Source organism: Protopterus annectens, chromosome 10.part0 (assembly GCF_019279795.1).
Source record: "Protopterus annectens isolate FY-2018-M chromosome 10.part0, PAN1.0, whole genome shotgun sequence".
In the NCBI taxonomy this organism is placed as follows: Eukaryota; Metazoa; Chordata; order Ceratodontiformes; family Protopteridae; genus Protopterus; species Protopterus annectens.
This window is the reverse complement of record NC_056744.1, coordinates 930,206,164-930,231,418: the sequence shown is the minus strand read 5'-3', so window position 1 is coordinate 930,231,418 and position 25,255 is coordinate 930,206,164.

Here is a 25,255-nt window from a genome sequence, read left to right as displayed (position 1 = left end):
GAAGGAATGCCCGTTCACGCATGTCACCACACAGAAGACACTCTAACTGAGAATCGAACGGGCAACGTCTAACTGTGAGGCGACAACGCTACCGCAGCACCACCACCGCAGTTAAGTATACATGTGAATATTCATCCCAGGTTTTTAATTGATCAGTATTTGTATTTATTTAGTTCTTACTGATACATTGCCCTTTTAAATTATGCCAGGGGTATCAATTTACAACCTTCTTCTTTTGGATATGTCCAATACAGATTTATACGTTCATCAGCTCTTTACAGTCTATATGTAATATATGTTAGACCTGAAAACAAAGTTGTTTTCCTCAACTGATTTAAATGTGTCCATACTTCTCAACCTCTTAGGGTAAGAAGTCTGTACACAGCCAAAATTAATGGGAGGAGGACAAAGGCATAAAAACAGGGACAGATTTTCAATACCAAATGACAGATTTTGCACTGGCATGCATTTTCTGAATTATATGTAGTCTGAAATTGAAATGTTGTCATTATTTATTGACTTAGTTCCTGAATGATTTGATAGAAAACCACATACTTCACGAGGAACAGACCAAAAATAAGAGGAAAAAATCTAGACATTCTATGAAAATCTAGATAGTTGACAGGAACTCCAGGGGCATACTGTTCCTCCAATGTCTGCACAGTTTTTTATTTACATTACATAAAACTATTAACTACTTACTCTTTGTAGAGCTGAAATCTGCCCCACTAAAGATTCATATTATAAAATTTCCCTGTTAGGTGTGAAGTATATGCTCTCCGTGTAGTCAAGAAAGCTTTTAAGTCTTCTTAGTATATACCTACATCTGTGCAGTATTGTGTTGATTGGGGCAGATTAATTATTTGCTAGCCTGCTGTGTGATTCATAGCTTTTAGCTTTGAATGGTTTGCTGTAAGGGGGACTTCTTCTTGCCTCCAAGTCACAGCAACCCCAAAGTTTATTGTAAAATAAGGATGAGTGCAGGGTTACCCCACAAAAGAATACGTTTTAATGGCTTGGTTTCATATAACACTTCATTCAATTCTTATATGCATGAAAATGCCATAGATCTGTGTGATATCCATATATTTGACTGATAAGGTAATATTATACACTATCAGATAAGAGTTACCTTGCCTTACCTCCTGTCATGATGTGCATACCATGATCAATAACAGAACAGTGGCAGACAAATATTGTAGGAACAGAATTAATGCAGTAAAACACAAACGGACAGGTTTTTGAAGTCTAAGAATGTCTAGTGCTAACCTATTCTCCTCCTTATGTAGCATTATTCTTTTTATAAAGGGGCAGGCTGTGTCACTAAAGAAAGTTTATTCTTGTAATTTCAAACAGTTGTATTATAACATCATTCAAAAATCTGCATTTCAATGTGTTTTTTTTAATTTATGCATGTTGGGCTAAAAGATGGGTTTGGAATATTGATGTTTTCTCTCTCAAGTAACAACAGCTTCACTACTCAGAGAAAATAAATATGTAGTCAAGATTTCACTCCGTTCAAAAAATATATTAAAAGGAGTTTGCAGCTTTTCAAACTAAGATAAATACTTCTATTTGTTTCTTTATGATTATATAGTATAGAATGTGACACGTGTTATAAATAACAGCTAAGACTAGAATCCTGTAAATATGATGATATGATTGTGAACTACACCTCACTTTCACTGCTGCTGTCAGATAGCCTACATTTCAGTATTATATAAAATAAGCTTCAGTTACCTTCCTTACACCAGGATACACCTCCTCACTGTCACTGCTTCTGTTAGCTAGCCTGCATTTCAGTATTATACAAAAATAAGTTTTAGTTACCTTCCTTATACCAGGTTATACCTCCTCACTCTCAATGCTTCTGTTAGTTAGCCTACATTTCAGTATTATATAAAAATGAGTTTTGTTACCTGCCTTACACCAGGATACACCTCCTCACTGTCACTGCTGCTGTCAGTTTACTTTTCAGTATTATATCTCACAAAATAAAACACCAGTTTACCTTATAGCAGGACAGGAGTGGGTGCATGTGCTTGTGTGAGTGGGCATTTGTGTGTGTGTGTGTGGGGGGTGTGCATGAGTGTTTGTGGGTTAGGGTTACAGTATGAGCTAGGTAAGATTACCTGTTATATGTGTGTTATGTCTGCTATCGGTGTCTGAGTGTTTTTTGTAGTGGCACTGTTAGTGAAAGGGTTTTGATTATATGCACTGTAGGGATGTGCTGTGCTACACTGAGCATCCACACACACACACTGACAGTGTGCCATTCATTTTCTGAAATGCTCACCAGTGAGTTGTATAGACTGGACAGACACTGGGCTTTATTTGTAATGCAGCGCATTAGACATCCATGAAGCTAAATGTGTTTAAGTATTTGGCAAAATATGTATTCCTTCACTGGGCAGTTTACTACATATCGCAGATATTAGAACATCATAACCATTTAATTTTGGAGATTTTGTGTGATAAACTAAAGTCTTGAAATACTGATTGTGCTAAATGTCTATATCTTGTTTGAGTTTAACATATGTGTTCCTCTAATAAATGGCTAATATCTGTGATGGCTTGGCTGAGTGATAGGATGTTGGCTTGGGATTTACAAGGTCCTTGGTTTAGTTCCCAGTTGTTTAATTATTTGTAGGATTGATGGTACAGTGGTAAACATTACTGCATTTCAAATAGTTGATCAGAGTCCATTTCCTGGCCAGTGCAAGATGTCTGTACAATTAGGGGGAGGGTCGACATAATGTTTAATGTCTTGACCTCACAAATGCAAGGGGCCGGGTTTGATTCTGGCCTCTGGGTATTGGCTAGGCTTTAAATAGTCTGCAGACTGATAACCTATTATGAGCCTATGTGCTCTCATACACTCAAATTCTTTGCTCAAGAATTCTGAGCAAAGAAAAACTTAACAGGAGGACCAGGATCCACATCAGGGACAGTTTTTAAATATTATTTTAACTGAACTAAAAATTGTTAATAAAATAAGAATTCTGAACAATAAGAAAAATGAAATATTAATGTATGGCATTTCTGACTAACTGTAATCCTTAGTGATTTACCAGAAAATGAAAAATTTTAAGAGAGATATGACAAATGATCATGTAAAATCTGGGACAGTCTGCAAAATCAGGGATAGTTTGGAGGTACCTGTACATTCTTGTGTAGAACCGTTTTCTGAGGTTTGATTTATTTTATTCAAAATAACTGGAAATGGCTAAAAAATAATGTGTTCCTTCAAAAAGTCATATATAAACATTCATTATATGTCCCTTTAATGTTATTTGGCTATAGCACAAATTTTAATTTTTTCCAGCTAGAAACATTTTAGGTTCCTCCCTAATACAGTAGGATCATTTTCAATGTTAGACATTAATTAAATTCTATTATTTGTGCTTGTGATTAGGGGCAAAACTGTTTCAATGTTGTGAAATTGGGGGGGGGGGGGTTGGCTTCAGGTATTATTCTTGACTCCAGTTAAAAGTTATTTTAATTCTGTGGTACAAAGCAGACACTGAAAACAAGATGTTAGAGAGCTTACATTTGTGCATATTAATCAGCAGATATTTTTTTGAATCATTCATCCATTCTTTCATTCAATCATCCTCTGATTACCCACTTAATCCAGTGCAGGGTATTGGGATCAAGAGCCTGTCTCAGCACTCAGTAGTTTTAAGGCATAGACACTCATTTTGAACAATGTATCAATCCATTGTAAAATGCATGCATAATATATTTCATATGGAGTGCATATCTACATGCAATCTAGGGAAACTGAGATTTGTCTATGGTATGAGTAGAATAGTGTGTGCGCTGTACCTTTAAGAAGCATTTCACGGACAACACGTGCGTATAAATAACAAGCATGTGTTACCTTCAGTTCCATTTTGAGAGTGCTGCCAGAAAGTAAGCATGTATGAGTATGATAGCTAGTGTGTTTATAGATTTATCTGAGTTAAAGTTATTAAGCCTCAATCCTGATGTGTTTATACATAATAAAGCTGCTTGAACAGAACCCACAGATGTTCGTCTGTTTTATTCTGACCAGACGAGCAACATGGTGTCAGGACTGGGATTCCAGAGACTGCTTTTTAAAGCTATGAGGTGCAGAGTTAACAGTGAAGGTAAACTAAGTGAAGTGAGTACAAAAAATGACCAGAAACAAACTAAAAATAATCAAAACTTGCACAATTTATTTTATAAAAAGGTAAAACGGAGCATTACAAGGGCACAGAGCACATTATTAAACAAGTGAGAGGCACACACAGTTTATTAATTAAGCAAAATGTTTAAAATTAAGATATTTGATAAAACAATTATCAGAAAAGCACATAACATGTTTGGAATTACCATGGAATTGCAAAATGAGCATGTTTAAAGTAAAACCAGCATGGTTAGAGTAAAACGAGCACAAGAAAAGTATAATGGGCATGAAAAGAGATTAAACGAACAAAATGAATATAATAAGGGCAAAACGGGCACATTAATAATAAATAAAGCAAAGCAACTGCATGATTTTTGGCAAATTACTGTGTTTTGGCATAAACTACTGTTTCTCATTGATTGAAGTATCTCAGAGTGTGTAAAAGTGCTTATTACTGTGCATTTATTCTGAAGAGTTTATCTGTGTGTAAAGTGCAACTATTTTATAAAGTGCAGTCAAAATACAGCCATTGTAAAATGTTTCTTGTGCTGGGTGTGTCTATTCAAAGACTGCCACCATTACACAGTGTTTCTTGTACTGTAAATAGTTATTTAGCAAAGTGTAGCCATTTTGGGAATGTTTCAGTGAGCTGTGTACTGTTTATTTGCAAAGTGCAGTTACTTCAAAATGTTTTTTATTCTGAGCTTTTTCTGCCCAGTTTATTCACATAGTGCAGTTATTTTGAAATATTTCTTACCCTGATTCTGATAAGAGGTGATTTCTTACAGTACAGTGACTTCAAGAGTATTCTTATGCCCGGGAGACTTATTTTGCAAAGACCAGTTATTCAGAGACTTACTGTGCTATTGGGCATAGTTACAAGTACTAGCATAAATTTCTGTCATATGTATATGTGTGTGTGTGTTCGGGGTCTATATCACATCATCCAACTTGTATAAAAGTTCGAAAGATGTTATATCGAACCCAAAAGTCCGAAACCGCACAATAACGAACGCACAAAGCAGCGATTTTTTTTGATCACTGTTCACTAACAAAAAAAAAAAACAAACTTTAAACTAAAACTAAAGTGGGGGTCTTCCCCCACCACACCTTCCTACTTAAATATACAAACTCTGAGATTGTACCACAGTGGAGGAAATAGCAAAGCCCCGAAAATGGCCCACAGATTTTTTTTCTGGGAAAAAAATCGATGTGCCGTGGCTTCGCTATTTTTGTGTTTTGGACTTTTGGGTTTGATATTACATCATTCAAACTTATACAAGTTTGACAATGTGATATAGACCTGTGTGTTCATGCATACTTGTAAAATCCTTCACTGGTATGTGTTAATATGGCAGAGGCATTTCACAGACCAGGTTCACTTGTATTTGATCAGAATATTGCAGAGAATTGTAAAATATTTGAGCAAGAGTATGATATCTCAAGCAGCTTATTTTGACAAAGATGCATGTACCCGGGCATTCATTTTGCTAAATCTTGCTGGGTCTGAGGCAACTGAAAGAGAATGTTCATTTGTGTATGCACCAGCAATATATAAAGGAAAAGGGGAAAACTGTCATATTGTTGTACAGGTTGAATCACGGGAAGACCCCACACGTTTGAAATGCAAATTCAGGGAAATGTGCAACCCCAGACAAATGTTACATTAGAGAGGCATTTAAGAGATCAAAAGCCAGGAGAAACAGAGGACAGGCTTGTGTGTGGTGTTAATAGTGCTGCAGTGAGAAAGATTTTGCTTTGTGACAGTGACTTAATATTCAGCAAAGCTATTGAGATTTGTCAAATCCATGAAGTTACAGAGAGGCATATAAGTATGCTTGCAAGTGAGAAGAGCATGGTTTCAACAGACTCCAGAGCAAATGTAGACAGCATGCAAGATGAGGCTAGCAGAAGCAGGCCTAAGCATATGGCAGCTGCAACCCCTGCGGGTATGGCATGTAAAACCCATAGTTTTCCACCAAGTTCTAAGACTAGTTCAATGAGAAGGACATGCTTAGTGCAGTACAAGCATGAGTCAGCAAAACTCAAATCAAGCTTTATTGTTAACTGTCACAGTTGTGGTGCCAATCATGAGTCTAAAAGAGAAAAGTGCTTAGCATTTGGTCAGCAATGCCACAAGTGTAAAAAAATGGAACCATTTTCAAAACTTTTGCAAATCAAGTAAACCTCACACAGTTATAAAGAAGGGTCACTTAAAAAAGTAAGTTGATCATATAGAGAGCTGCAACCCTGCATTTTACATAGATGGTGTATCAGTAATTGATGAAAAGATTGATGCATTAGATTTACTGGCAAAGAATGAAGTGTTTTGTACTGTACAGATCACTGGTAAATCCACCAAGCTCAAAGTAGACACAGCTTCAAAGTGTAATTTTATGTCAGCAGACACATTTGCTAAGGTGAGAGCTTGTGAGCAACTTAATGTGGCCAGTTGTGTGAAACTTGTTGCTTATGGAGGTGAAGAAATTCAAACCAAAGGCTCAGTAGTGCTTTCATGTTATTTGGCTAGTAACTGCTACAGCTTACTATTCTATGTGGTCCAAAGACCTGTGCGGTCATTGTTGCATCTCAGAAAAAGTCTGAGAATTAATCTGCTTTCCTTTACCAAAGAAGTTCCTCATATAAGCACATGTTCCAGTTCCAATTTTACTGAAGCTATTTTCTCAGAGTATGCTGATGTTTTCGATGACAAGTTAGGCAAACTTCCAGTTGTGTATTCTATGAAGTTAGACTCAGAGGTCAGTCCAATCGTCAGATCGGCAAGAAAAGTTCTGATAGCTATGCAGGATAAAGTCAAAGCTCAGTTGGGTAAAATGGTGCAGCAAGGTGTAATTTGTCCAATTACAGAACCGACTGAATGAGTTGTCATCCATGGTAGCAGCCCACAAAAAAGGCTCAGATGAAATCAGAATATGCGTTGACCCAAGAGATTTGAACAAAGCATTAAAAAGACCACATCATCCTATGCATACAGTTGAGGAAGTCACAGCTCTAATACCACGTCACTGTTTTTTTCTGCCTTGGATGCAAAAAGTTCATTTTGGCAAGTGATGCTTGATCGAAAATCTTCCCTGCTGACTACTTTCAGTACTCCTTTTGGAAGATACAGATTCTGCAGGATGCCATTTGGAATAAATTCTGCAAGTAAACACTTTCAGCATGCAATGGAGCAAATTTTTTCAGGTTATCCTTGTGCCATAACAATAGATGATTTATTGGTTAGAGGCAATGGTGAAGCAGAGCAGGACAGAAACCTTATGAAAGTTCGAGATACAGCACATTAAGTGAACTTGAAGCTCAATCCTCTGAAATGCAAATTCAGACTACCAGAAGTTACATATGTAGGTCATTTATTTACAAGTACTGGCTTGCAACCAGACCTGACCAAGCAAGCATCCATTCTAGAGATGCCTGCACTAGATAATGTTCAAGCTCTACAACGTTTTCTTGGTATGGTCAACTATTTAGGCAAGTTTATTCCAGACTTCAGTAAGTTAACAGTACCTTTGTGAGAACTAATGTGCAAAAAATGTTATATGGTCTTGGCTGGAACAGCACCAGAGAGCATTTGAAGACATTAAGCAGAACATTTCCACCCCCACCTACATTAAGATACTATGATGTCAATAAACCAGTCACTCTTTCCTGTGATATTTCAAAATTTGGTCTTGGTGCAGTTATTCATCAAGAGGGCAGACCAGTAGCCTATGCATCTAGAACTCTTACCCAAACTGAAATGTGATATGCTCTAATTGAGAAAGAACTTTTGGCAATAGTATTTGCACATTCAAAGTTTTATGATTATATTTATGGTTGAGCTATTCAGATTCAAACTGATCACCAACCTCTATTCACTATTTAAAAAAATCCTATGCATTCAGTTCCAGTGAGATTACAAAGAATGATGCTCAGAGCAGTTATACTATCTAGAAAAATAAATATGCTTCTAATATACTGTTTAGGTACAGCAGCCAATGTTTTGATTTTAAGAAATGTATTTTCTTTGTGGATAACTGCATTAAAAACAATTTTAGACAAGGAGATATCAATAATGACTTGGAAGATAAGTAATTAAAGTGGCAACTGTATTTAACAGCACATACAGTCCTGACATAAATGACAGTATTAATATTAAGTGATATAAGAAATATGTGCCTTTTTGGATCATATGATTTTCTCTTTTTTAGTATTTAAATGGGTGTTGTTGCTGTTGGTTCTGGTCTGATGAATTTCATAATATTGTGGGAGCAAAAGCTCTTTTACATTTTTAATAAATTTATTATCTGTTGTGAAGCATGTTTTTTTACCCTATAAATTATCTTCATGAAATACTTTTTGCTAAGCAGGAGTTAAATCTGTTTTAGAAAACAGACTTCCACCTCTCAGAATAGCAATTAGCACACTTGAGGAAGCAAACATATTTTTGTGCTTCCAGCCTGATCAATAGTTAATCAATAATCACCACAGATATGTATGTTCCCTTTATGAAGTATAAACGATTGTAACTACCCATTTCCTAAGCTTCATGATATTAATAATACCTTTATTCTCATGCCATCCTTGCTTCCTTTATTGCAAATGGTAGTTGTCCACTTTTGCAAAACTTTATTGTGACATTCTGCAATACCAAAATGGATGTTTAACATGACGCAGTGTTATAAGTTTCTCACAAAACAGCAGCCCTAGACTTTGATATACAGACTTATTTTCTTTTGAGTGTAACAGCAGTTTCTGCATTCATTTCTTACCGTCAAAGTTTGCCCATTACATTTCACTATAACTAAAGACAAACATTATTTTTGCTTTTTGTAGTATACAATGCACATTTTTTTAACCCAGCATATCTGAACTCTCACTTGTGCTCACCTTGGACTGGAACTGACACGTGTAAGACCAATTTAGCCACAAATAATCAGGACTAAAACTTGCTAAGATAGCATGGTTGGCTCTAATGTAAACTCCACTGATGTATATAAATTGAAGATAGTTGACAATTATCCAGAACAGACTTTAAGAGATATTAATGTACAGGCATTTTACTGATTCACTTATTCATTTATTTATTTATGTATTTATTTGTATTTTATGGGGTCATTTAACAGCACAGAATTATTTAGTATAATAAGTGAAAACAGTGGATTTTTTTCTGGAATTACTAATTCAGCAGCTAAGAATCATATTAACTATCATACTAAGGAGCTATTGCTAGCTGAAGAAGCAAACCAATTCCAGTCTCACCCCTGGACTCACTAATCTTCCATGCAGGACTAGCTTAGTCCTACATGGAAATGCCTATTTAGGATCAGGATGGCAGCGCACCATGCATATTAATGAAGGTACACTGCCCAAGCTCCTAGGCTTACATGGAGCGTGTACGAGTGCAGTGGGTGTGTCTGAGGGCAGTGCTCTCAGAATAAACATGCCCCTGCAATGTAGAACAGCAGAAAGTGGTAAGAAATGAGCGAGATTGCTCATAGGTGCCCGCATATCCCAACCAACAGTTCCCCATGTGTACAACAGCAACAGTATATAAAAATCAAATAAAAAAAAACCTTTATTTTTTTTTTAATCCGAGTACAGCTAACCATAGGTGCGCAGGTGTACCAGTCACTTAGCTATGGTTAAAGCAGCTTAAAAGGCTGAAGAGGATAACAAGGAAGATATATGCAAATAAAGCAGCACAGCAATAGTGTAGTGGGCAGAGCATTTGCGTAATGAGCAAATATTCCCGGTTTGAGTTCCACTACAGTACAGTCTATTTTACATGGCAAAGCACGTCATAACCAATATTTATGTTTCAAAACCCACTAAATAACATACATTTATGAACTGGAGTACAGCAGAAAATACACATGTGAAGTGTCAGTGTCATAATGAATAAAGCACTAGTAAGCAGGTTTAAGCACAAATAAGCAGTAATAAGCATATGTAAGCAAAAGTAAGCATGTTTAAGTGCGTTTGTGTGGGGATAAGCACTGCCTACACAGACTAAGCAATTTAGATGCTAACTGAGTGTAAGAAACTGTAACTGGAAGTTAGCAGTGCTTAGCTCCGCACAAACCCGCTTATAACTGCTTTAAAGTGCCTTAATCACTCTGTATCCAACAGCCCGCATTCTGCCCAGCAACAAAATAAGCTGCTTCTGCAAGTCTTGAACCAAAGACCCTGTACACTATAGTAACAGTAGTTAACCACTAAGACGTCATAGCAGTACATAAGATTGAGGTTTCAACAAACAAATCCTCACCATAGGAAAATCAAACTGAACATGTGAAAGGAATTTATGTACAGTGTGACATTTGTATAATCTGCCACATAACATAAATATGTGAACTGGAGTACTGCAGTAAGGCCAGATGTGAGGTGTTATTGTAATAAAGTGTTGAAGTCACCAGGACCCCATAAAGTGTATGTAAACATGAATCACAGATACCAAACACAGATATAACATGTAAAGAATAATAAACCAATGCCAAAAGGAAAATATAATGCTAATTAAATATTAAGCAACACTAAGTATTGCACAGCTTGGCTTACTTGGTGTAAGCAATATGTAGGCAGGCTAACTTAATCTTCCCAGGGTTATACCCCTTTAAGCAATGCCAACATTAGGTAAGCAGGTGTGCCCATAGCTTAGCCTTTTCAAAACCATCCAATCATGGGAAAGTGTGGAAAATTGGGTGTATTTAAACCCCACAGGCATGAATACTTCCCATAACTGGTTGCAGCTTCCTTCTGTAGGCAGAATGGCTTAAGTAGGGGAAGGCACCCGATTTAGAGTTAAGCACTGGGCACCCAGGAGTCCAGATTCATGGTATGGCTCCTGGTAAAACACTATGAGCAGAGACTACTGCAGGGCCAGTACCAGGGCTCTCAATATAAAGTGGAGGCCTGGGGCAGTCTCGCCCGTGACCTCACCAGTGTCACTAGTATCCCCCGGACTGGTGAGCAGGTCAGGCATCACCATGCTGACCTGAAGCAGTGGAGGGGTGATCTCTTGGAGCAGTGGATCAAAGAATCAAGTCAGATGGTCAATGCCCCAGCACTAAGTACTCATTCTACTACGTAGATAATAATCATCTAGCTTGTGTATCCTATGGATAGGTAATGGCTAAATATCACTGTATTTCTCTGACAGCTGCAGATGAGCAGGCTGCGAACCAGCAAGTCCATACTGCTAGGCTGCAAAGGCTGCATCATGAGGCAGGTTAGTAATGATCTTGCATGTACTATCATAACAAATAAATATAACAGTTCTAAAAAAGTGTTGTACCAGTATATAAATGTATTGTGTATGGGATGTACTGAATAAACTAGACAATATGGCAGGAAGACTGTCATATAGGTTGTGTGGAAATAAAGGTGTAATATCGTGTGAATAAAAGTATAACCACTGGAGTGCGTGTACATTCTGCTTTCATATGTGGTTGTAGTGTTGCATTCTATAAATAGTACTTTTGTAATAAGCAGTGTTACCCACACTGTTGAACACAGATAAAATGTGTAGGAGGTTCAGTTTAACAATGTTGGAAGTCCCAAGAGGTCAGTCATATTGTACAACAGAGGGAGACTTAGACAGAAAACAATGGAATGCTTCACACTAATTTCATGATAGCACAGTGTACTGTGATGTCAACTGCAATATTTTTTCCACACATAGCAGGGGTTTGAATCCTGTGAGTTGTAGTAAGTTGTATGCATAATCATACCCCACAACCATACAGAGTCTGTGAGAATGTTCAGATAGAAAGCTGTATGCATAATTAGACCCAACTGTACAGAATATGTCAGAATGTTCAGATAGTAAGCCGTAAGCATAATCATAACCATCAATTGTACAGACTGTGGCAGAATGTTCGGGTAGTAAGCTGTAGGCATAGTCATACCCCTCAACTGTTCTGATCTGTCCAGCATATCCAGATAAATGGCCCATATCTGCTGCCCGTTAACCTGTTCCCCTGACAAATTAGTGTGATGATCCAAGAAATGTAGGCAGCTTTTACTGACATAACTGATAGTCAGACCTGAACATAGTCAGAGAATGTATATGAAAACAAACCTGTCATTGTAGCATCTCACCCAAAGTGTATGACAGCTATTCTCAAAATGTGTCACATTAACACCTGCATCCTGTCAAGTCTTGACCAGAGTGTGTGCGATAACAGATTGTTAGGTATGTGTATAACATCAACATGGAACCTGGGAGTATATGCAGAATTTGTCAGGTAGTGTTAGCAAAGATTTCCTCCACAGCTATAACAGGTAAGAGGTGTAGACTGTAGGTACAACACAGTTCACTTATATACTTGTCTACAAGCATGGAATCTGGGAGTATGTGTAGAATTTGTGAAGTAGTGTTAACAAAGTTCCCTCCACAGTTGTAACAGGTAAGAGGTGTAGACTGTAGGTACAACACAGTTCACTCATATACCTGTCTACAAGCATGGAATCTGGGAGTATGTGTAGAATTTGTCAGGTAGTGTTAACAATATTTTCTCAACAGCTATAACAGGTAAGAGGTGTAGACTATACGTAAGACACAGTCCACATATATACTAATATACAAACATACCATTGTACAAAGTAAGGACATTGGGTAGTGTAATAATACATGTAAGGGGCAGATCACTGCAGTGATTAAGAAAGTTGTGAAAACTACAGGGATATATTAGTTGTTAATTGACCTCTCTCTCTCACTCCCACCACATGTACAACAATAACCTAATTACACACCTAAATGGGTACGTATACACTCCAAAGTTTTGTTGGGACATATGTCCTATTGGTTTATAAATATTCACATTTGGTTCTATGCATGTACCATGTTAATATACTCCCATATTGGTAGCCTGTTGCCATCAATGAAACCTGCATGCTGTTGTAATGGCCACTATTGTCCCACATATGCATGTGTTCTGCTTACCCTGCATCTGTTGTAAATCTGGTGTCTTGGGTTAATGGGAATACTATGCATGCTGTTATAACTAATCCTGAATTCTGACAATTACTAACTGATATATGTCCTAAAACTGCAACACCATAGCTCTTATGGGAAGGACAGTCCAAGTGGACCCACCTATCCCACCACAGCTGGCAATGGCACTGGGCACCAGCAAATCTGGGGCCCAGCCTGGGACCTCCTCCTCTGTTGGCCCTGCACCACCTTTGGGTGGAACTATCTCAAGGGATGGGGCTCGACCCCCTGTGAGTGGGGGTGGAGAGGTATCTGTCACCCGCTGTCAAGTCCGGGCCATGGTGCGTAAGGAGCTCGACAAGGAGATTCGAGACCAGCTATGACAGCTTGAGGGCCGTGTGGGCCTGTCCCTCCTACCCAGCCCCCAACACAGCCACCTTTGGGGCCATGAAGGTGCAGTGGTAACTGCCCATGGGTGGGGACCTCAGTCCCACTGTTTCCATTTGGGGGCTCAAGGGCTTGTGACTTCCAAACACCCCTCCCTGTCCAAGGTGTTTACCCCCCACATGTCATATACTGCCTCTGTATGCATCTTGTTTGTCTTGTCTGTTAACTTACTCAACCTACCTCCCCAAATATACCTACTATCCCTCACCAACATCCCACTCTCACATGAAAAAAAGGGCAATCTGTTCCCACAAAAAATATCGCCCCATACATAGCTGGACACAAGTAATCCGGTCTAATTGGCATCACAACGAATTATTGTTGTCCTTACCCCCACCCAGGGGTTTGAGTGTCGAAATCTACCTCCAAATTCAGTGTATATGCACAGCTGTTGCTGTAGACGAAATGGGCAGCTATGGACCTTCCCTACACTCTTCCTGTACATCCCTGGCTATTTCTCTACTGTCTTTCCCTCTTTGTGCCCCTTTTTTCACCACTTTCCTATCAACCCCTTTTTCTTTTCTTTTAAAGAAATTAGCGCAGGGGTAAGCACTTTTAAGCAGCAGTAAGTGGGTTTAAGCCTGTTTGCATGGGGGTACGCATTGCCTACACAGGTTAAGCAATTCAGAAGCTAACAGAGTATAAGAAACTGTAACTGGAAGTTAGCAGTTCTTAGCTCTGTGCAAACCCGCTTACAACTGCTTTAAAGTGCCTTAATCACTCTGTATCCAACGACCCATGCTCTGCCCAGCAACAAAATAAACAGCCTCTGCAAGTCTTGAACCTAGGACCCTGCAGACCATACACAAAGTGATTTATCACTAAGCCATGGAAGATATACATACCCTAATGTTTTCACAAACATATCATCCAGCACAATCATTCAACAGTACAGGAAATGTACCAATATCATACCACACAACCTCTTAATGCAAGAATTCTGGACAAAGTGTGCCAAAATGTGGGTACTAATAGGGATATATGTCAAACATTGTTCTTAAACACTTAAAACATTGCTAGTTAAACCGTTATATGTATTAAAACACATATTATGAAGGAGATGAAGTATGAAACACAAAGGTGTCATCATTAGTTACTGACTTCAATCCTTCAATCCTTAGATCATCCATGTCAATTGCCAAGAGAATGAGGTACAGGCCAAACTTATGAGCCAAGCATGCATGGACATAAGGACAAATATATATCTGTAAATGCAGACAGACAGATATATATGTATATATCTATCTATATCTATATATATATATATATATATATATATATATATATATATATATATATATATGTATATGATTCACAAATAATCATATAATTTCAATTGTATATAGATAGATAAATATGTTCATATATGTGTGTGTGTGTGTGTGTATATATATATATATATATATATATATATATATATATATATAGAGCTAGATAGATAGAAATGTGTATAGCATTTCCACATGGGAACAACATCCTGAACCACCCACTACAACATAACAGACCATATGCACTGTTAATGGGGTTGGGGGCTCAAATGAGGGATACCTGGTAATTAGTGCTATGTTACCCCCCCCCCTCCACAGCCCTAACAGATATGCTGTGCAATCCAGTATCAGGCACATGCAGTTATTGACTCCATGACCCTCCACAACACAGCTACAATGGTTTAACAGTAAGCCAATTAACATGTAAATTGTCAGGGCAATATCTGTAACATATCATGCAGAAAAGTCATTCTGCTGTAGGGAATGTACAATGTGGAAGAAGTACACATTACAATGTTGCAGATATGCACACACATCTATACAGTGACAAATGTATATTTATATATATATATATATATATATATATATATATATATATTCAAAGCCCACGGGCCAGTGGAAAATACGGCCCAAACCGCAGAATCCTTTACAAACACATTCTATGGACACCTACAGGAATGCATGGATCGTGCTATCCCAAATAAAACCAAGACTCACTCCTCCAAAGGCAGGAGACCTGTCTGGTGGACCCCAGCCATAAATAAGCTATACAACAGAAGGAGGAAGCTACTACATGATAGAGTAAAATCCCAAAAAGGGAAGGCATCTCTGATCAGTACTAGCAAGAAACTACGATCCCTCATAAAATCATCTAAGGCCAGCTTCGAAAGAAAAATTGCACAAGATGCTAAAGATAATCACAAGGCCTTCTTTAGTTATGTCAGGAACCTGGGTGGCAACTCCCAGATATGCTCTGAGTTAGTGCAAAATGACAAAAAATACACTGAACCCACAGACATTGCCAACATCCTGGCAGACAGGTTCAATGCAAACTTCTTCCCCCCAAAATGAGCAAATGTCTATCCCAACAGAGTGTAGCCTCCCTCACATCACTGATGCACAGGTGAGAGCTGCCCTCTCCAAAGCAAAAAACACAGCATCAATGGGACCGGACGATGTCCCGGGCTGCATCTTACATGAGCTTCAAGAAGAACTGAACCCTCACATAAAGTCACTGTTCGATCTCAGCCTTACTACAGGTATGTACCCAAGGAATGGCGTACAGCAACAGTGGTCCCACTCCACAAAGGTGGTGCCACAACGGACCCCAGAAACTATCGCCCTATAAGCCTGACTAGCTTGGTCTGCAAAGCTATGGAGTGTATCATCATGGAACTCATAAACAAAGACATTGGGAACCTCCAAACACTGGATCCTACCCAATTCAGCTTTGTTAAGGGCAGATCTTGCCTCTTGAACCTGGTCGAATTCTTTGAAACAGTCACCAAGGCCATAGATGAAGGGATGGTAGTCCATACAGCCTACCTGGACCTCGCAAAAGCCTTCGACACAATACCCCACTCGGGCATCATAAATAAGCTCACCAGCTTAAATATCAACCCCTATGTCACAAGATGGGTTGCAAACTGGCTCAGGGATAGAACCCACATGGTCAGAATTGCAGGTGCCATGTCAGACTCTAAACCAGTTACAAGTGGCGTCCCACAAGGCTCAGTCCTGGGACCTCTCTTGTTCGGTATATATTTCTCTGAGGTACAGGCTAACACGGGAGGACTATGGCTGACCAAGTTTGCAGATGACTGCAAACTGGGTGCCATAATCGACTCACTGACTGACAGAAGCATCCTCCAAAAGGTTCTCACAGAGACGAATAACTGGTGCCAGAGCCATGGCCTAAAGCTAAATGCCAAAAAGTGCATAGTCATCTCCTTTGGGAAAAACAAAGTGCCCACAAATTACCACATAGGTGGTAATCCATTAAGTACGGAAGAAGTAATTAGGGATTTGGAGACCCAAGTAGATAACAATCTCTCCTTTGACAATCACATTGCCAAAGTGGTTAGAAATACCGTCTATATAGCCCACCTTATCACGAAAGGGTTCACATCTAGATCAAGAGGTCATTGTGCCCTTTTACTCATCACTCATCAGGCCCATAATTGAATACAATGCCCCATTTGGGATGTACCTTACCTGACACCTGCAGCAACTGGAAAGACCCCAAAACTACCTCACCAAGAGGATCAAGGGACTCAAACAGGTGCCCTACGCAGTTAGGCTAAAGAAACTCCAGCTCTACTCAGTTGATTACTGCCTACTCAGAGGCGATCTGTGCCTGACGTATAAAGCCATGTCCAAACCAGAATTAATGGACATGCTCCACCTCAGGAAATCCAAATCCCTTACAGCTACACACTCCAGGGATTTAAACCTCAGCACAGAAATAAATAGGACATGCTGGAGGGACAGATTCATATCTCAGAGGCTCCCCTCACTCTGGAACAAAATCCCAATCCATGTTAGGCAGAGCCCCTGAATGACCCTCTTCAAGAGAAATCTTGACAAGTGGATGGGAGATCGTAGGTTTACCCCTGGGATCTCTTCTGTGTCCCTACTAGACAGAGGCACAGTAAACTAACCTTAAAAGGGCTATCTTCTGTGACTTACTATACAGAGGCACAGTCAACTAATCTAAAAGGATGGTGAAAGCCAAACACACTCTGGCTAGGCTTATAAATGCCCTAGGGCAGATAGCCTATTATCAACCTATGAACCTATATGAGATATATATAGGTATATACACATATACACAGACAAAAGGTATTAGTAGCCATATATATGTAGAAGTAGTGTGGAAGTACTGGGTGCAAAGTATATCCCTCAGCCACAAGCCCTGTAACTGGCACCTGTGAAATATGATATGTGTCAACCATTCCCACAAATGAGAATACTTTAACATATTACCACTCATAATTCAAATCACATTACACCACACACAGGTATGCATACACAGAAAACCTTTAATTTGTGTACTATACAATAATGTATGCCGTTACTTACAGCACATAGACTTTGAAATATATAATCAGTGATGAATGCAAGGCCCACACAAAACAGTAGATGCAAGCAATGTAGATATATAACATGATATGCTGTCCAGGCCATGGCATTCAATTAGTACAACAGTAGACAAAAGATTTGTCTTCAAGATAAGTAACAATCAACAATTACAGATGTAGTTCAGCAGCCTCCAATTACACCCTGTAGTCAAACCCTAGGGGGAAATGCATTAGTTGTGGTAATGTTAATGTATCTGTCACATAACATTGCTCAACTTAACATCTCACAATCACACTTATTAACTGAACTGTGTGTAACACTGTAAGCTGTAGCCCACCACTGTTCCCATGGAGGAACATATGAAAGTGTACAGTCACATACCTCAATGTGTCTTAACACTGATATCCATAACAAGTTGTCACAGCCTAGGTTGATAGCATTGAATACCCCTCCCCCATAAAAGGTTGTACAAGGGCAAAGAACACTGTGTGCCACACACTGACCTCTGGAATGTACAAGGGCACACATATGTTGTCCAACTGTATGTATGGACCCTGACCAACATATTTTGTGGGAGTCCACGATATGACTGGGATGATAGCAGGAATGCTAGCAGTAAATAATGATAGGACATTACCTAACAACCCATAACTGTATCACAGCAGGACAAAGCCTGCCATATATGTGGAGAACAGAGGCAGGGACACAGGGCCATATTTGCAATATTGCTGTTACAAACCCTGGAAATTGCTAGTATTACAGGATTTGTTGCAACATACCCTTATGCAAGAATAAGATATCAGAAACACAAATGGATGTAGCCATGTATTGATAGCACGCAACAGACAGACTGCCAGTGATATATCTAGAACAAGACCTGTGTGGTGCACAGACAAAACCTAACAGACAATCCACTGGCCATCATTTGGATAGGCCCACAGTTGAGAGCTATGCAGACAGACTGCATTCCATTCTAAACTACTATGTACACACAAACACTGTAAGACCAGCAATATACAATGCACATAACAGCACTACTCACACTGTCTGTAGGACTGGAACCTTATACAAATGTGTAGTTGGCCTGTGTCTGCAAGTCCAGCTGTAAGAGGTATTGCTACCTGCTGCCTGTAACACTGCTGCCCACATACAGGAAGGATGTCCTCCATACTGGAAAGGTTAAGGGATAACATCCACATGAGTCAGTATTTTACAGTAATGGATTGCCATGACAGTGATTATCTGAAGTACTACACAGCAGGCTGTATGCAGTTAGCAACTGATGCACACTGATCGGTGCAGAGCCCATCACCTGATCATGTGCATCACCTACAAAGGCCATGCTGCAATGTATTCAAACCAGCTCAATCCCTCTAGTTGAGAGAGAGACAGAGAGAGAGAGAGAGAGACAAAAAAAAAACATAAACAACAGAAAGCTATTACAGCTGTCAAAAAAACATTAACAGGTATGTAAAACATATATGCATTTAATTGAATGTAGTATGTGGTATAGCGTAATAGGGTATATGATGTGGAATGATTTATATGTGCCATCAGTAGTTGTTCTTGTAATGATGTTCTGCTGAACAACTGCTCTGGACAATAACTGTATGCCCCTGTAGGCAATGGGATAAACCTGTCAACTGTGCAGATCAGCAATGAATGACAAAGATGTAAGCCATAATATCTGCGTTTGGTATATTAGTGTAGGCAATAGCTGGTGGTGGAAGTACTGCTATCATGATAGACACATGGGTGTCAGAGCACACCACTTGCAGGACAGTCATGTTAATGTGTAATGTAGCATGCACAAATGCCATAGGTGTATAATAGGCTTACCTGCAATCTGTCAACATATATACCATCCTAATGTTAGTCTGTGTTCACATGTGACACCTGTCTGTGTTGCAGCAAGGCAGAACAGTGCAGCTTTGAAGGAAAAAGAGTTACAGAGTGTGGACCAGATGTCTGTATGCACCCCACATGTAGATAAATATATATGTGATATATAATTAGATGTCTATGTCTACAGATATACAGACACTCATATATATATATAGGTATATAGACAACCCACAATATATATCTACACATATATGTACACACACACACACACACACATATATATATTTATATATATATATATATATATATATATATATATATATATATATATACATATATACATATATTCACACATATATATGTAAATACACGTCCCCTTCCATGATATGTGTGAGAGAATATCACACATCACACATCAATACACAATATATATATATATATATATATATATATATATATATATACATACATATATATATATATATATATATATATATATATATATATATATATATATATATATATATATACAGCAGTACATGGGTGCAAAATAGACTTTGATGTGTGGTGTGTAACCCATGTTTAGAACAAATTTGTTTGTAAAGGTGGGATTTGTATGTTAGTGAAGGCTAGTAGGCATATTATGGTATGTAGGTTGGGTCTGAAGACAGAAAAGACAGCATACAGGGCTGGTATATGACAAATGTGGTGTGTAAACACTGTGGATGGGGAGTGTTGTTTGTAATGTGTACACCATTGAGCACCCATATGGAAGGAATAGGACCAAGGTCTCCACCCATGGACAGTCACGATAGCATCTACATGGTCATAAAGGTGCCTGGGCTGTGGACTGTGCAGGAAGACCAAGCATGTCCACCCTGTGTATGTGTACTGCAGGGCTCCAGGTGATGTAGCACATCCCCCATGTCTCTGTGGTGCTCCCTATGCACCAGACCATGGACCTGACTTTGGGTGACAGGGTTCTGTTTGTGCGTGCTTGTTGGGGGGGCACCATCTCCTGAGGTGGTTGCATCTGAAGGTAGTTCAGGACCAGTAGATGATAAGGTCCCGTGGTGGGTCCCAGATGCGATGTGGTCAGGTAACATGGCCAGATGAGGTGGGAGAGGTGGTTCTGCTGGCAACTAACCCCTACACATGCTATTGTGTCACTATTATGGAACATATGTGGTCTGTAATAGTCCACGCAATCCCGGAACATGTCCAACAACATGCATAGATATCTTCAATAACACAGAATGGCAGATGTGCAGCAATCACATAGCATGCATACCACATGCACATGTGGAACCATAGTGACACTGACAATGGCATGTGGGTGAAATAGTCTGTAACAGGCCAGCAAAGATAGTATCCCCACAGGGAACATGGCTACAAACACATAGCACAAAGAGTGGTACAAACACATAGCACATATGTCCCAATGGTAGGTAAGCTGTCGACATACGAATTGCATTGTGTGAATGGTTTGTTGTAGCTGATATGGTGAGGGGAGACAGAGATGTGTATTAAGAACTATAGTAACCCTGCTGTATGAGTTGCTCAGACCTGTTTCCATCTTTATGTCTTTCAGGGAAGATGTGTCATGCCAGATTACCAGCTTTCAGTGCTGCAGAAACTGAGGTAATCCTGACACACACCTGGTACAACACTACCCACTACTTTTTGGCAGGACAGCCCATGATCAGCAGGAGAGGACCACCCTGTGGAATGATCTAGTCCACAGGGTCAATGATGTCGGCCTACAGAACCACAGTTATGAGCAGGTCCGGCATCATTGTAGTGGCCTGCTTCGCCATGTATGTCAGCATGCAGCTGCCGTACGGGGGGGACCACCTCACAACAGGGGAGGGCATGCTGTCCATCCACCCCTGACTCATGTGAAGGAGCTTCTCAGCAGCCTTGTGGCACCTGCCCACCAGCAGAACCAACAACTGGCAGGGAGCATTGTGGAGGTGGGCACCACCAACACACTGGCTGAGGAGCATACAGGTAAGGCCCCAGGGCACATCATTAGGCCACTGTTGTATATGCATCCACATCTGTACAGATAGATCATGCATATCTGAGATGTCATATGCATAGTCTGTTGCTGTGTAATTGTAATAAACAATTGTGCATAAGCTATTGTATTGTGAACATCTATTGTTGATGTACCGTAATGTTGCACCCATCCTTTACGAATGCCACAGCTGTGGCCACTCTCTCACACTCTTATGTAGCTCCCTCCAGGATACCACCAAGGTAGAAGCCTGTAGCTGGTGAGTATGGTTTATGTTCATGCTTGCCAATACACCGGGCAAGTAATAGCTATGGGATATTCCATGCACACATCTAACACACCTACCCATACTGCATGCTGTACATGTTCACATTTTGTTGCTGTGAAATGCACCGCATCACAGTGGAGACCATGATAGGGTATCAGAAGGGTACATCAGACACATGCAAGATAACTAACATCCTGTCATTGTGAAATGTGTCCACAGAGATGAGAAGAATGGCGGGACACACAGCCTACAGTAGGGACATGTGTGAAACAACATCCTCATACGGTGCTACAGCAGTAAATATACCTGTGTTACAGTAACAACCTTTACAGATCAGCACTATGGCATAAAATACTACTGAGGTCCACATAATTAGCTGACAGTAGACTGTTGCACATAGATAGATAGATAGATAGATAGATAGATAGATAGATAGATAGATAGATAGATAGATAGATATGGCTGCAATCAACAAAAGAGTAAATGCTTTTTAGTGATGTAAAAATGTGAACAGTCATATGAGCAAATATTCTTGTCACTGAGGTGTTTTCCGTCAGCTTTTGGTATGAAACTACATGGCAATGGTGTGAGGGAATTTGCCCTTACCCCGCTGTTGAGTGATCTTGTAGTTGGTATATATAACTAGCAGGGGGTATGGGGCTTGTCCTCTGACAAAAACATTAGTTTTAACTTGTGCAGTTTTCAGTCATCTTAGATTTATTCTAAAATGATTGGTCTTTTTTGTTTGATCTTTTAAGCATTCAGTATTTCAAGAGACAATTATCCCCCGGATTCAGCAAGGCCTGCACGATGTGCATGATTAGTGTAAGAGGTAATGTTGGCAATATGGTGGTCGAGCGATCCACGTGCATGCTCGTTTGACATGCACGAGCACTCTTGCACTAGTCCTACAAGTTCCCAGCCCCTGCATGCAAATTACCCCATTTGCAGGTGAAAACCATGCAAATGAGATAAATCTGCTATCCAGGAAGCTGGAATCAGGCCGTGCAGGACTAGCATAATCTGCAGAAATGCACTCGGTCAGTAACTGAGTACATTTCTGCAAAATCCAAAACAGAGACATGTCAGCTCCAAATAAAAGCTGCATATCATTGAGGAAGCATGCCAATGGCCAAGTATAAGGCCATTGGCATTGCAAACAATACAAAAAATGAAAAAATCATCTTTTGTTTTGTTTTTTTTTTGCCGATCTCGGCTGTTTAAGCATAGGGCAGCGAGTAGTGGTTGCTAAGGGGGGAGGCTCAGTGTGAGACATGTAACTATACATTAGCAGGCAATCCTATGCAAATGAGGGGAAAGATAGTGAACCCCAGTTTTCCACAGCATGTGAGTCAGGTCCCAACAGTGTAAGAGTATGAATAGCTGGATGCAAGCCTAGGAGGTAGGTGACATCATGGGGGGGTTAGGCATACTTTAAGCAGACTGGAGCCCTGTGGCTTGGGTTTGCTCCTAGCTTAGCACAGCTTAGCTAGGGGGTGTGTCTAAACGGTTTACTATCAAAATTTCGAACTGCACTCCATCAACTGTACTATCATCGAACACGGAAGTTCGAAAACGGGAATGTCGAAGTAAAAAAAACAATCTAGGAATGGGTTTTAACATGGGTCGAGGTAGGGGAGATGTTTGTAGTTTGGAATAATACTGGACCCATGTTAAAACCCATTCCTAGATTGTTATTTTGACTTCAACATTCCAGTTTTTGAACTTCCATGTTCGACGATAGTACAGTCGACGAAGTGCGGTTCGAAATTTTGATAGTAAACTGTCTAAACCTGCCTAGCACTCTTTACAAAGAGTAAGCGGGTGTGTGCGCCACACACCGGGTTTTACAGGAAGAAAAAAGAAGTTAAACCAGGAAATAGCATTAGTGTGCATATTTGTGCACTCTGTTTGAGTGGCGCACCCCCAGGCTTATACATGAAGGCGATGGGAAGGGAAAACAGCAGTAGGTAGGTAATCAAGGAGAACTAGCTTAGCTTGCAGGTGAAATGTATCAGAATCAGCCAATTGCACAAGCAGAAGATCAGCCCAGAACACTACAATAAACTAAGCAAACACCTTCTACACTGGTTTTTCCTACACTCTACACCACCAATGTATACAAGTGGGGAAATTTTAACAAACAAACCTACAAAATGAGAAGGGCTGCAGCAGGCAACATAGAACAACATGTGCAAGAGGCTGAGGGTGGTGAGGATGTGAATGCTGCAAACAACCCACAGTGAGGAGATGAAGAAGAGTGTGCAGACCCGGAGTAACCTACCAGGGGCTACATGAACTGGAGATAGTGGAACGCTATAGGGTGGACAGAGACCTCCAACAACAAATAGTTGAGCTGTGCCGACCACACCTGACACACCAAACTGACCGAGGGGAACCCATCCAGTGGATACCAAGGTATGTGTAAGCCTAGGTATACTAGCCACAGGTACCTCCCAAAGCACAACTGGGGATATCATGGGGATCTCACAGGCATCAGCGTCCAGAGTATTTCACCAATTCCTGGATGCCATGTCAGCACATGCCAGTGAGCATGTATATTTCCTACAACACCTGTGAGGTGTTGACCACCAATATGCGTCTCTTCCACCAAATAGAAGAATACCCTGGGGTAGTGGCTGCTATAGACTGCACGCACATATGCATCAAAGCACCACCTGGTGAGCAGGGTAGGGCCTACATCAACCACAGGGGCATCCCCTCCATCAACTGCCAGGTTGTATGTGATGCCCAGGGCATTATAATGAATGTGTGTGCTGGCTGCCCTGGAAGCTATGACGATTCCCACATATGGCATCTGACACAGCTGTACCAGAGATTTGCCAATGGGGACATCCCCTACGGTCACCTAGTGGGGGATGCTGGGTACACACTGGAGCCGTGGCTGATGACACCCATCAGAAATGCACACACACCTGAACAATGCCATAATGAGGCACACGCACAAGCCAGATATATAATAGAGCATGCGTTTGGGATGCTCATACCACGGTTCCGGTGTCTGGACACATCTGGTGGAGCCTTGCAGCATTCACCAGCTACATGTACCAAATTGTTATGGTATGTGCTATGCTACACAATATGATCCTGCGGAAACAGCTGCAGCAGGAACAGCATGGGGCAGAGCCACACAGCCCCCCACCAATGCCAAGGCTTGCACAGGCACAGAGTGACCCAGAGGAGAAACAACCTGAGCCTGTCCCAGTAGGCGGAAGGA